General features: G+C 48.4%; 1 long non-coding RNA gene across 2 annotated transcripts in view; it reads right to left on the minus strand.

Annotated features, from left to right (window-relative positions):
* Window positions 1-14,345, minus strand: part of LOC133044432 (uncharacterized) — a 46,605-nt gene that overhangs the window by 15,492 nt on the left and 16,768 nt on the right. Inside the window, exon 2 of one of the 2 annotated variants that reach the window (XR_009689936.1) lies at window positions 525-616. The exons of the other annotated variant lie outside the window; for it this stretch is intronic. This is a non-coding gene — a long non-coding RNA (uncharacterized LOC133044432). The remainder of the gene's footprint in view (window positions 1-524; window positions 617-14,345) is intronic. 2 annotated transcript variants of the gene reach the window in all.

The raw sequence follows: 14,345 nt of genomic DNA on the forward strand, positions 1-14,345 counted from the left end.
GGATAGGACTGAGAAACACATGTATGGGGCACAGACACACACATTTACATCTATGCTTAGCTGTCTACACTTATCAAATGCCATTAGCTCATACTGATTCCCCCAGCACCACTGGGTTCACACTAGCCTTTCCCATTTCCATATCTGTGATTCCCTTCCCTGACCCGTCCTCACTCAGCTGCTTTTCCATGACTGGTCCCACATCCTGCCCACCACCTCCAACAAATATTGGAAAAGGGAAGGAGGAAAGAGGAAGCTGAATTAAAAAAATTTTTTTCTGCACTAGTACAAAAATTAACACTATAGAAAAGAACATAGTGAAAAATCTCCCTCCCACCCATCTCATTCCAATCCTGGTCCTGTCCACAGTTAACAAGTATTATTATTAGTTTGTTATATACACAGCTGGTATTAAAATATTTTTTATTTCCCTGCTCTTTCACTCAAAGTATTCCTGACATCCCTTTTATTTGTCAATATATCTTGGAGATCTTTCTGTATCAGTACATAAAAAATGACCTCACCCTTTTTGTAGTTGTATAGTCTTCCTCTGGCTCGTCCATACTTCATTTAACCTCATTTAACTTCATTTAAATGATAGACATTTAGACTGCATCTGAGGTGAAACAAGATTAAACTGGGCTAAACAAGACTGCAGTGAATAACCTTGAATGTATTCATTTCACATGTGTCCATACACATCCACAGAATACATTTTCAGAAATGGGATCATTGGTATGACCTTATATGTTTATGTGTTTAATGATGAAAGGTCTCCCCTCTTAGAATGTCAGCTCCAAGAGGAAAGGGACTCCGTTCTTTTTTTTTCTCCTGGCTGAGCTGGGTCTTCATTGCAGCCGCGGGCGTCCTCTAGTTGGGGCATGCAGGCTCTGCACTGTGGTGCACAGGCTTCTCAATACGGTGGCTTCTCTTGTTGCAGAACATGGGCCCTGGAGCATGGGCTCAGTAGCTGTGGCTGGCAGGCTCAGTTGCTCCACTTAGTATGTGGCATCTTCCCAGACTAGGGATTGAACCCACGTCACCTGCATTGGCAGGTGGATTCTTAACCACTGGACCACTGAGGAAATCCAGGGACTCTGTTCTATTCATTACTGTTTTCCCAGCATCCAGAACCATGAGACTACGTCAGACACTCTGTACATATGTATTCACTAAAGGAATGACCAATGCCCTATGGTTGTGGACTTGACTCTCAAGCACATATGGATCATTCACTGTGTGCTAGGTGCTATGCATCATCTTGCTAATCCTCCAAACGCCCCCGTTTGGACGCCCCCACTTCACAGATGAGAACCCTGAGGCCCAGAGAGGGAACACAATAGGCTGATGTCACACAGCTAATCAATGACAAAGCCACAGTTCCGACCCAGTGAGTCAGACTCTGGAGCCACCAACAACCTCACCTACGGTTCTCAGTACCTCTCTTCTCTCCCCACACACAGCTCAGTCTCCCAGCCCCATGTGGCCTCTTCATCTTGACTCATCTACTTTCCTCGTCCTAGCCACTTCTTAGCCTCAACCCCAGCCAAAGGCACCAGCTCCGCACCCTCAGCCAACACAGGACAGATCCAAGGAGAGGCGCTGTCATTTCCATACAGCTGTCCCCGGGACCCAGGCCCTGCCCAAGCCCCCCCATTTCCCCTGAAAAAGCTGAATTGTCTTGGCTGTTTGGGGGGCACCTCTCGGCACAGGCCGGGCTGCCGGGGCAGGGCCTGGCTGAGCTATTATCCTACATTATCTCACTCCCCTGCTCCTGAAAAGAACCAGTGACTGCTCGCCCCCCTCAGCCCTCCCCTGCCTGCTCCTGTCTTTTACACTTAATTACCTCACTCATTACCCCGCAGCCTGCAGAGGCCGGACCACAACTGGGGCGTGAGTAATCCCCACATCACACACCCAGCCAGCCGGCCAGCAAGGAGCAAATTGCTCACGCAGCCCATAAATAAAGGAACAGGGCCCACTCAGGCCTTCGGAGCAGAAGGACCTTCATGGAGGCTGCAGTGTGGGGCAGGCATGGGCCCCAGCTTCCCAGTTGGCCTTTGCCAGCCCTGGTGAGAGGATGGCCCCTAGCTCCCCCACCTCTGCTACCCCAGACGGTGACCTTGAACTTCCCCAGGCCACTGAAGTCACAGCTCATTGCCACTGACAGATGGGGCAGCAGGGACCCACACCTCTTCCTCACCACAGCCAGGGGGCTGTCCATGTGGCTTCCAGGCTTCCTGCGTGACCTCCCCAGCCATCTCTCACCACCTCCAACCCCCAAACAGAATGCCCCTGTGGCCTCTTTCTTCCTCAGCTCCTCTGCACATGCTGCTGCCCACGCTGCCTGAGAACCTTTCCTGAGCATCCACAGACCTTGTTCATGTCTACTCACTTGAGAGACCACCTCTTCCAGAGAGCCTTCCCTAATCCCTCCGGACTGCGTGAGGGAACCCCATGGACCCATCAAAGCATCAAGCCTCTACACTGTCACTGGCTTTGCTTGAGTCTTACGAAGGGAGGGCTGAGCTGCATACATGTCCCTTTGCCTAGTTCCCAGCCTAGGTCCTGGCACATTACCAGGTCACTTACATGAGTGAGTGAATGAATGAATAAGTGAATGAATGAGGTGATGACTGGTAAGCTGTCTATGCTGCATGAAGGGATTTGAACCCCCTTTCCCCTGTGACAAGGCCTCCCCACTCCCAGGCTATAGGTTCCTGCAGTCCAGAGCCTCTGAGCTCATAAGGGAGGATGATCTAGGACTTCTCTAAGGCTAGAATTTCCCTCCACCTCTAGAAGGTCAGGCTCAGGCTCCTTCCCTCGCATCACCTTGGCAAACACCAGTTTCTCTGTCCTGAGACAAGAGAGCCCAGCCTTGGCCCAGAAGTCACCTGCACAACCTCCTCTCTCTCACTTCCTACATCACCTACCACTTCTGCTGGTCCATCACCTCTCACAGCACCTCAGGGTGGCTGACCCAGAAGCTGGCTGTGCGGTCAGCTTCTCCTGGCCTGAAGAACTTCATCTCACCTTCCTGCTCCTCTCATAGACCCAGGATATTGGAGGGAACTCAGAAAGGTTCCCTTGGAAAGGCAGGGAGCTCCTAAAACCCGATGGTCCAGAGTTCATGAAACCCTTTGATATCTATTGAAGCCTATGGACCTCTCTCAGAATAATGTCTTTAAATTCATAAAATATATAGCATTACAAAGGAAACCTATATATTGAAAGTTATCAAAATATTAAAAATAAATCTTCATTACAGTAATACATATGCTTCTTGATTATGCATTATAGCACAAGGATTTAGCAATTTCCACGTCATGATGAGTGTAAATGGTATTTCAAGTTATCTGGAACATCTGTAATGCAACAAGAAAATATCTGTGATTTCTATTAGTGACAATGTTACAAGCCCTGTTAATGCCACTATGATCTGTGGCCTGCATTCATTACAGAAGGAATGATAAATTTCAGAAAGAAGCTAGTGAAATTGAAGGTGCAATCCTTTTTCTATCTCAGTTAATGGGGCCTCCTGTATTATTTCTATGGACCCCAGGTTAGGAGCATCTGTGATGGGGAATGACAAGTGTATCTCAAGCAAACTAACATTTCCATTCCTGTATCTTGGCAGACATCATTAATCAATTGGAGCAGTCTCCCACACTGAGCCCAAACTCAGTTCCAGAATCTATCTCAGCACTATGCTCTGGGCTACAGCTACCAACCAATCAACATGGGTTCTTAAGCTGAAGTCAATTTGCCATTCCTTGGGGTGGGGAGGGGGCAATGAATGCCATTGTCAGAATGAGATTAAGGGCAAAGAGGCAATAAAATAAGGTCGAGCAACAGTGCAGGACAGCACAGCAGCAGTGCATTAAACAGCAGAGACATTACTTTGCCAACAAAGGTCCATCTGGTCAAAGCTATGGTTTTTCCAGCAGTCACGCATGGATGTGAGAGTTGGACCATAAAGAAGGCTGAGCACTGAACAACTGATGCTTTCAAACTGTGGTGCTGGAGAAGACTCTCGAGAGTCCATATTGTACAGCAAAGAGATCAAACCAGTCAATCCCAGAGGAAATCAACCCTGAATATTCATTGGAAGGACTGGTGCTGAAGCTGAAGCTCCAATACCTTGGCCATCTGATGCAAAGAGCCAACTCAATGGAAAAGAACTCTGATGCTGGGAAAGACTGAGGGCAAGAGGAGAAGGGGCGACAGAGGATGAAATGGTTGGACGGCAACATCGACTCAATGGACATGAGTTTGAGCAAACTCCAGGAGACAGTAAAGGACAGGGGAACCTGGTGTGCTGCAATCCATGGAGTTGCAAAGAGTGGACAGGACTGAGTGACTGAACAACAACAAGAGTACAGGGAGGCATAAAAACCGAACAGCTGAATGTACATCAGCAGGGCAAACAGTCACCAAAAGCTTATGAAATATCTGGACAAGTTTTAGAAGTCCAATATCTAGAATGAGGAAGGTGACAGTCCCTTTCTGCTCAGCTCTGCTCATATATTTTGGGGAGTTCTGTGTTCAGTTCTAGACCCCCACACTTTCAGAAAAACAGCAAAAAGCTGGAACATGGTTGAAGGAAGCAGCCAGGATGGGCAGGTATGTGGAAAGCATATCCTGTACCACTAATTTGCTCACCGTGAACAGGTACTAAGACTTTCCTCTGAGTCACCTCGTGCTGGGAGTTGGGAACACCAACAGAAGCAGCCCCAGGCCACTGCCCTTGGAGTGAACTTGGAAAGAACTGGGTGTCTTCACATCCCTGAGGAGCCATTCTGGACCAGAAGGATGGAACTTGTGGTATTCCACTCAATTTGGGAAAAATATTACTACTGGAGTTTCTAGCTTCCCCAAGTGGCACTAGTGGTAACCCACCTGCCAATGCAGGAGATATAAGAGACTCAGGGTTAGATCCCTGGGTTGGAAAGATCCCCTGAAGGAGGGCATAACAATCCACTCCAGTATTCTTACCTGGAAAATCCCATGGACAGAGGAGCCTGGCAGGCTACAAGCCATAGGGTCTCAAAGAGTCAGACACAGTTGAAGCAACTCAGCATGCACACATGCAGCACGCACACCGGAGTTTCCAGACAATGGCTGCTGAGTCATCAAGGATCCATGGTAGCAAACAAGCTTGAAGAATCTCCAAGAGGGTCAAACACCAGGATAAGAGGCTTCTTGTGCCCCCCCCCCCAAAAATAAGAGAAAAAAAAATAGGTCAAAGGCCTGGCCTGAGGGAGATGTCCCTGCTAAATGGGCCCCAAGGCCAACGCTGGAGGCTGAGTCCCTGACCTTTGTCCCTGGTGCTTTTGGACACTCAGTATAGAGGCTGCCATACTCTAGCCAGTATGTCATGGGCCTAGGGCTGATCATGTGACTGTCCCTAGCTACAGAGGACGTGGGGGAGGCCAGTACTGACCCAGCTAATAGGAGGAGGGGACTCATCAGATCAGGTAGTTGGAAGGCTCTGGGCGATTGAAAGGAAGGTCACCTGTCCACTCCAGTCACCGAGGGTTAGGTTACTCTGCTGTGCCCGGCTCTGTGCTCAGCACTTTCCTTGGATTGTCTCTGTTAAGCATCTCCTCTCTCCGCAGTGTGTGGTGTGCTTATCAATGCACATTTGACAGGTAAGAAAAGCAAGACCCAGAGAAGTCAAGTCATTTGCCCTGTTCTTTTAACTCCTCCACAGAGGAGGGCCAGCTGAAGCAGAGGGAATCACTATCCACTCTGAAGCCAACCCAGACAGGTGGGTTCTAGGTGCCCCCAGACCTGGGATCTCTAGGACTGTGGACTGCACCTGCTGCAGCCAACACAAGTGTGGATTCCCTGTGTCCCAACCAAGCACCTGCTGCCTTCTGGACTCTATGCAAACATCATCTCTTCAGAGAGGTTCCTTACCCACCCCATCTAAAACAGCCCCATTCTATCTCTGCCTCATGTCACTTGTATTCCTGACGCTTTAGGAAGCTGGCATATCTACCTGTTTATTATTATCTGTCAGCACAGTAGGACGGACATGAGAGCAGGTCTTTGTTCTGTCTACTGCTGCATCCTCAGTTCTGAGCGCCGTACCTGGCGCAGAGTAGATGCTCAGTAAATATCTGCAGACTTACTAGCTGTGAGCCCTTGGGCAATTTCTTAACTTCTCTGTGCCTATGTGGTCCTTTATAACATGAGTGTCATCATACTATCTCCAAAAGCAGTCATGAAAATTCCATGAGTTCATGCTGTATCACAGCCAAGGAAGAAGAGAAGTCGCTCAGTCGTGTCCAACTCTTTGCAACCCCATGGACTGTAGCCCCCCAGGCTCCTCTGTCCATGGGATTGTCCAGGCAAGAATACTGGAACGGGTTGCCATTTTCTTCTCCAGGGGATCTTGCTGACCCAGGGATCGCACCCAGGTCTCCTGCATTGCAGGCAGATTCTTTACCATCTGAGACACCAGGGAAGCTCCTGTATCACAGCCACGAAGACCTTTTAATGAGCCCCTACCACGTGCCAGGTCAGTGGGATTTCACTGCAGGGCCTTGACCATTAGAGCCTCAGGAGTCGAGAGGAGATACTCCTTGGGGCTGAAAGGTTTAAGAGGTCAACAGAGAGAGTGGACTCCACATTCAAAATGGCTGATGTTACTGAGTACCAACCGTGTGTGAACGAGCATCCTAAGCATCTCACTGGATTCCCACCTGCTCTGTGAGGGAGGTACCATTAGCATCCTCCTTTGACAGCTGAAGAGAGGGAGGTACAAACAGGACAGGTAAGTTGCCCAGGGTAGATAACTCATCAGTAAGCAGCAGAGGAGGGATCTGAACCCAGGCCATCCATGCTTTTAACCTCTCTGCTCCCCTGGCCCTCTACAGCCAGAGTGAGAGACAGGGGAGGCTGTGAAGGTGTGCACTTGGAGCCTGTGGGTGTTCTGACTTCTTAGGAGTCTGTCCACTAGTCTGGGGTCAGGCACAGGTCAATATTGACAGCCCCCTGCCTCCATGCACCTGGGCCACCTCCTGGCTTTCTCCAGAAGCTGATGGGTCCCAGCTGGTATATGAGCAGAAGCAGAAGCAGGAGGCAGAGCTAGAGGGTGCAGAGAAGGGTTGATTCCTCTGTGCCAGGAGCCCTGGGAGCCCAGAAATGCCAACTCTGCAGCTTCGGCAGCCGCCTCAGCATCTGCCAGGGATGGTTCTCAGCTCAGCTGATGGGGAAGAGATGGAGGCAGGAGAGGCCACTATGGGGTGAAGGAGCCAGCCTTGATCCGGCAGGCAGCAGCCTGAAAGTCCCAAAGAAGGCACTTGCTTGTTCCATGCCTCAGTTTCCCCAACTGCCAAACAAGGATAGGCAGGGAATGATGCTGATATCCTGAAGGCTGTTCAAGTACAGCTTCTATTTATCAAGTGTTGATTATGCACCAGGCCTCATAGAGCCCTATTTAGCCTCAGTTTACAAAGTTGACACAGAGGCACATAGAGGCAAAGTGACTTGCCTAAAATTACACAGCCTGCAGAGGCACAGCTGGGATTAACACTTGGCTCAGGGTAACCCAGGCCCAAACTCTGAACTATCTCACCTGCTTCAATGTGAGGCTCTTGTGAGCGGCTGTTTAGCCTCTCCATCCCTGACACATGCTGAGGGCTTGTCCCAAGGCCCCCTGACCTGGCAGGGAGCCCAGTGATCAGATTCTTGCAACCAGCCCTTTTCAGAGGTTGCAGGGAGTTGCTTAAAGGGTGACCTTGCCATGGTTCAGGAACATCTCAAACTTGGAAGGAAAGATACTTTAATGGGGCAAGGTCAAGGACTGTGGTAGTCAGGATAGGGATTCAATTATCCCCCAAAGGAGAGGAAAACCTTGAGGGTTGATGAACTAACCCAAGCTCAGGCCAAAAAGGATCAAGGTGAGTTGGGGGAGATGGATCACAAGGTTTTTCTAGTCAGTTTATTCATTCATTTAAGATACATATTTATTGAGCACTTATTATTTGCCCGGCACTATGTAGGTGATAGGATGTGGCAGTGAATGGAACAGATATGGGCCCCCACCCCCATTAAGGAGCAGTCAGCCCTGGGTGGGTGTGGAAGAGGGAGACTCCCTTTGGCACCTCTGGCCCTGTTAGAAAGAGGGATTGTATATTTAAGATCAGGGTTTGAATCCTGACACCTAGCTGGGTCTCCGTGGGCAAGTCACTTTGCCTCTCTGAGTCTTGGTTTCTTCATCTGTAAAATGGGGATAGCTGTGGGCCCCCACTTCAAAGACTGTTTTGATGATTAAATGAGGTAATCCACAGAAAGGGTTGGATTTGGCTCCTGGCACATAATAAGTGCTCAATAAATGTCAGCTAGTATTATCGCTCCTTCCACTGCATATCATCTCTGTCCTGGGCTAGATCTTAGAGTCAAGCAGGGCAGCAGTAGAGGAGGGGTTAACTAGGCAAAGAGGGAGGGAAAACATGCTCTGGGCAGCAGAAACAGTATCTGCAAAGGCCTTGAGGTGGGAGGGCTTGCAGGAACAGGGTAGAAGCTCCAGGAGCGTGTGGGACCCTACCACACCCTCAGCTGCACTAGTCAGGCCCTTTCCTGAAGTCTGTTGAGGCTCTGAGCTCTGGAGCCAATGAGGAATGAGAATGGAAAGGTTCCCAGGAGAGGAGGCGGCAAGGCAGAGTGGTGAGACCACAGGCTCTGGAGCGGGCTGTCTGGACTGGACCCATGGCTCACCACCTACTGGCTGTAACGCCTTGGGCAAGTTACTTAACCTCTCTGGGCTCAGTCTCCTCCCCTGAAAATGGGGCTCACGATACTGACGAGTCAGAAGGCGAGTGTGAGGATTAACTAAGGTGATATTTGTAAAGTGTGCAGATGAGTACCTGGCACATAGCCCAGAGCTGTGTTTATTAAATGAATCAAGAAAAACATGCAGCAGCTGAAGGGAGGTGCCTGCCGCTCTGGACTGCAGTCCCTGAGAGCCTCCCACTGCAGCGCCCTCTCAGTCGGCCACACTGTCTGAGCTGAGGCCCCTCTCCTTCTGGGAGGCTCGGCTGATGACTGGGCACAGTGGGGAGCCAGGGCCTGGTATTCCACCAGCAGGAGACTCCTCTGCAGGAAGTCTTGGGCCCGGAGCTCCCTGTGGCTTTGGCCAGACTTCCTTCGAGCTGCATCGCTGCCTGGGGCTCCTCTTACCCAGTCTCCTTCTCTCCTTTCACAGATGTCAGACTTGCACCCTAGTCTGAAGGCGCACCTCTTTTTCTTGCAGGTGTTACCCCCATAAGTTGCACTTCCATCTTGGTTTTCAAATCTGCTTCCGGGGACCAAATTGACCAGAGAGAGAATATAGCAGTGATCAGGTTCCAGAGGCCCCGCCCCCGCAAGGCCTTGAACCATTGTCTCCGAGTCAGGCGTACACAGCTGTGAAGAGTCAGTTTCAGGCTTCTCCTACCCTCTTTCCTTAGGCTCAGAAAAGGGAGGGCCTGGAGGAATACACTGGAGAAACAGCCAGACTAAGGAAGCTTACCAGAGAAAAAGCCCCATCAACATCAAGTGGATGCATTTGTAGCCACTCTCCTCCTTGGAATTCATACAGAATTCCATTATTGGTGCTGGACAGCAGCTCAGGGACCAACTTGTCCCATGCCCATTTGACAGACCAGAAGGCTGGAGCCCAGAGGAGGAACAGAGAGAGAAGAATCAGGCTCCTGACTCCCAGAGCAGTGATCCTTTCTAATACCATGGAGTAAAGCCTGAATATAATGCCTGGTCCCCTCTTTACAGATGTCCAGAGTGAGGTTCAGGCAGCTCTGCCAGCTACCTGGGGTTACACAGCACTGCAAGTCACACCCAGACACTAATAGCTGGCCTCCTTCATGATGGGCAAGACAGGGTTGAAATCTGAAGGATATCAGAGCAGATGGGTAGGGCAGAAAGGGCAGAGCCTGCAGCCTTCACCAGCTAAACCAGTTATGCCAAGCCTGGGACTCCTGGAGAGGCAGGCAGTAGACCACAGGGATGTTAGACCCTCCCCAGCTCTTCCCCACAATAACCATATGGCCTTGGGCCAGTCATTTCACCCTCATCTGTCAACAGGTCAATAACAGAGCCTTCTCCCATGAGGACATGGTGAGGCTTAGATGAGAAATGATATATAAACAAAAGTACAGTCAACAATCACCAAGTCAAATTATTGTGTGCCAGGCACTGCTCTAAACCCTTTACAGATACATTATCATTTAATCCTCACTGCAACACTAGAGATGGGCTTCCCAGGTGGCTCAGCGGTAAAGAGTCCACCTGCCAATGCAGGAGACACAGAAGATGCAGGTTTGATCCCTGGGAGGAGGAAATGGCAACCCACTCCAGTATTCTTGCCTAGGAAATCTCATGGACAGAGGAGCCTGGTGCACTAAAGTTCATTGGATCACAGAATCGGACATGACTGAGCAATTGAGCATGCATGGACACAACACTGGGGATAATCCCTTTTAAAATCTCCATTTTACAGATGAGGAAATGGAGGTACAGAGAAGCAAAGCTGGGAAATGACAGAGCATGGATTAGAACTGAAAACAGGCTGATTCCAAATCCCTCTATAGAAAGCCTCTGGCGAGGCCAGTTTCTGTGAAGGGTAGATATTTAGAACAGTGCCAGGCATGTGAAGCCACTGTTGATATAGTAATAATTATTGCTGTCATTGGAGAAATTTGCCATAGGCAATGCTATCTTCTCAAAAGTCAAAAGAATGTGTTTCCTGACATGTTTTTTGAAATTTTATCATTCCTTCTCTTCAGAAGTAATGGAGAAGTTAGCAAGTGTTCAAGATAAATGTTTCTTGAACTGAAACATTTTATAGTCTTTGGAAAACACAAAAAAGAAGGTGGAGAAACACCCATAGTTCCACCATCCTTCTTTCACTTTTCTGTACATGTTTATCTTTACTTTGGCCCATAGTTGCAAACGTGCTGTAAGGGATTTCAAAATTTTGCATCTTTCATTGAAAGACAAGGTCTTCCTCCATATGATAATTTTTAATGGCTGAAGAATATTCCATCAAGGGAATGTTTTCTTCACAGCTCCTCCCCATTTTTTCCAACTTGAGGGTTTTATTCCAGTCTCTGATGCTGTAGCAAGCATGCCTGGGATTAAAATTCTCTCCTTATTTGATGTGACTTGGAGAAATGAATTCCTAAACATAGCTTTTCTGAAACCAATGAGACAGTATTGGGGGGAAGTTTGGGAGACAGAAGGCTCTCCAAGTCCTAGTGCTGAAACCATGCCAGAGGTTGTGTATTTCATCCTTGCTTAAGGACACCCAACCCCGTGGGTATTTTTGAACTTCAACTTCTGGGCTGAGGGTTTCTTCCATCTGCTAAAGGTGCCTGCCCGCCCACACCACCTACTAGCCGGAAGTCAAGAGATCTGACCTTCAGATCTGATCTTCAACCCGACAGTAGTGAACTATGGACCTTGGATACATCACTTCTGTGGGCCTTTCTCTGTCATTTCAAGGGGGGATTACCTCTCCACCCTGCCCCTGGAGAAGATCTGATGAGGGAGAGTCCAGTCTCAGTCCAGTTCTATGCCTAATTCACTGTGGACCCGCACTGTCCTGGGAAGCTCTCTGGGCTCAGTTTTACCATCTCTTATGTAAAAGCCTGGAATAGTAGGATCGTCAGGCAGGTAGAAGTGAGCTCAAGGGTGCCCACTTGCATTATTTACTCCGCTGTATTAAGCACCACTAAGGGACAGAGATCCCAGTACCCAGTACAAACTCAAGAAGATATGACTACACCACCAATAACTATTAACAACTTCTATGTGAGCAGTGAAACGTTGTTCTCCAAATTTAAAGATCTACCTTTGAATAGATCCACCTTTTAAGGCTGAATCTCACCCAAGAACCAGAAATCAAATTGCCAACAATTTCTGGATCATAGAGAAAGCAAGGGAATTTTTTAAAAAAATCTACTTCTGTTTCATTGACCATGCTAAAGTCTTCCACTGTGTGGATCACAATAAACTGTAGAAAATTTTTAAAGAGATGGGAATACCAGACAACCTAAGCTGCCTCCTGAGAAACCTGTATGCAGGTCAAGAAGCAAGAGTTAGAATCAGACATGGAACAATGGACTGGTTCAAAATTGAGAAAGGAGTTTCTCAGGGCTGTATATTGTCACCCTGCTTATTTAACTTATATGCAGAGTACATCATGTGAAATACCAGGCTGGATGAATAACAAGCTGGAATCAAGATTGCCGGGAGAAATACCAACAACCTCAGATACGCAAATAATACCACTCTAATGACAGAGAGTGAAGAGGAACTAAAGAGCCTCTTGATGAGGGTGAAACAGGAGAGTGAAAAAACTGGCTTAAAACTCAACATTCAAAAAACTAAGATCATGGCATCTGGTCCCATCACTTCATGACAAATAGAAAGGGAAAAAGTAGAAACAGTGACCATCTTTATTTTCTTGGGTTCCAAAATCACTGTTGATGGTGACTGCAGCCATGAAATTAAAGACGCTTGCTCCTTGGAAGGGAAACTATGACAAACCTAAACAGCCTATTAGAAAGCAGAGACATCACTTTGCCGACAAAGGTCTGTATAGTCAATGCTATGGTTTTTTCCAGTAGTCATGCATGGATGTGAGAGTTGGACCATAAAGAAGGCTGAGCACCAAAGAATTGCTGTTTTTGAATCGTGGTGCTAGAGAAGACTCTTGAAAGTCCCTTGGACTTCAAACAGATCAAACCAGTCAATCCTAAAGGAAATCAACCCTGAACATTCATTGGAAGGACTGATGCTAAAGCTGAAGCTCCAATGTTTTGGCTATTTGATGCAAAGAGCAGACTCATTGGAAAAGACCCTGATGCTGGGAAAGATTGAGGGCAAAAGGATAGGGGGGCGACAGAGGATGAGATGGCTGTATAGCATCATCGACCAATGGACATGACTTTGAGCAAACTCTGGGAGATAGTGAAGGATAGGGGAGCCTAGCATGCTGCAGTCCATGGGGTCAAAAAGAGTCAGACATGACTTAGCAACTGAACAACAACTACAACTTACCCCATCGTCATTCACTCATGATTTATTGAACACCTTCTGGGTTTGGGCCCTGCCAACTTCCTGACCTCATCTCCTCCCACTCCTTGCTATTCCTGAACTGGCCCAAGCTCATTTTTGCCTCAGGGTCTTTGAACTTGTGAAGCCTCTGCCTGGAGCTCTCTTTCTCTGGCTCCTTCCATGGCTGGCTCCATCTCATCACTCAAGTCTCTGCCTAGATGTCACCTCTTCTAGGAGACCCTTGCTGGCCACCCTGTCTAGGAACCAGCACCCTCCACTGCTCACCCAATTTTATGTCCCTTGAATGTCACCTCCAAGGAGACCAGGGACTAGGACTGTTGAGGTTACCACCTATTATGTAGAACCCCACAAACATGTGTTAGATGAATCTTGGGTGCTCCAGGCACAACTGTACTTACAGAACACACACAGAATGAGCACCTACTATATGTAAGTGCTCATCAGCAGGCTTACATACCTACTATATGCAAGCCCATTTTATAAGATGGGAAACTGAGGCACAGAGAAGCTGAATAACTTGCTTAAGATCTTATGGTTAGTAAGTAGAGGAGCTGGGATATCCTACTGCATGTTGCAAGAGTATGCTGAGCCAAACACAGGACAGAGTCACACAGCTCAGGGGCCAATGGGCAAGCTGGCCTAGTCTACCATGTAGGAAGTCAGGGACACTTCCCAGAAGAAGTGATGCCTCAGCTATGCCAATGCAGGGTTCCTCTGAAAAGAAGAACCAGAGTAGAGGCCAAGGAGAGAGCAGTAAGTCTGCAAGACGAGAAGTCAGCTTGTGTGGCTGGAATAGGGAATACTGAGTGCGTCATGAGCCCGGGGGTGTGGTCACCTCAACTCTCTGTGACTGAGGTTAAAAAAGGTCCCAGAGGGCAAAATGTGGGACAATATCTCTGAGAATATGGGCAGGACCCCCCATATCATTCAGGACCTTGGCAAGATCAGGGGTCCAAATTTTATTCTAAGATTTCTAAGCAACACCTCACAATTTGCATGAGGTCCCAAAGGACCACTGGAGTCTCTGGAAATTTCTGCTGACTCCCTGTGGGACCCTGGGCACCTCTGCAGCCTCTCTTAGTCTTCAAGGGTCTTAGTCTCCCAACTGGTATTAGATGACCCAGTCCCAAAAGCACAACCCCACTCCATCAGTCTAGCATCCCATAAACAGAATGCTGTTAACCAATGAGATCTTGACATTCCTAGAGTCTGATTCCGGGACTCTTGTGCTCTGGCCATCACATACTTGCTAAGGCCGG

Source organism: Dama dama, chromosome 23 (genome assembly GCF_033118175.1).
Source record: "Dama dama isolate Ldn47 chromosome 23, ASM3311817v1, whole genome shotgun sequence".
Taxonomy (NCBI): Eukaryota; Metazoa; Chordata; class Mammalia; order Artiodactyla; family Cervidae; genus Dama; species Dama dama.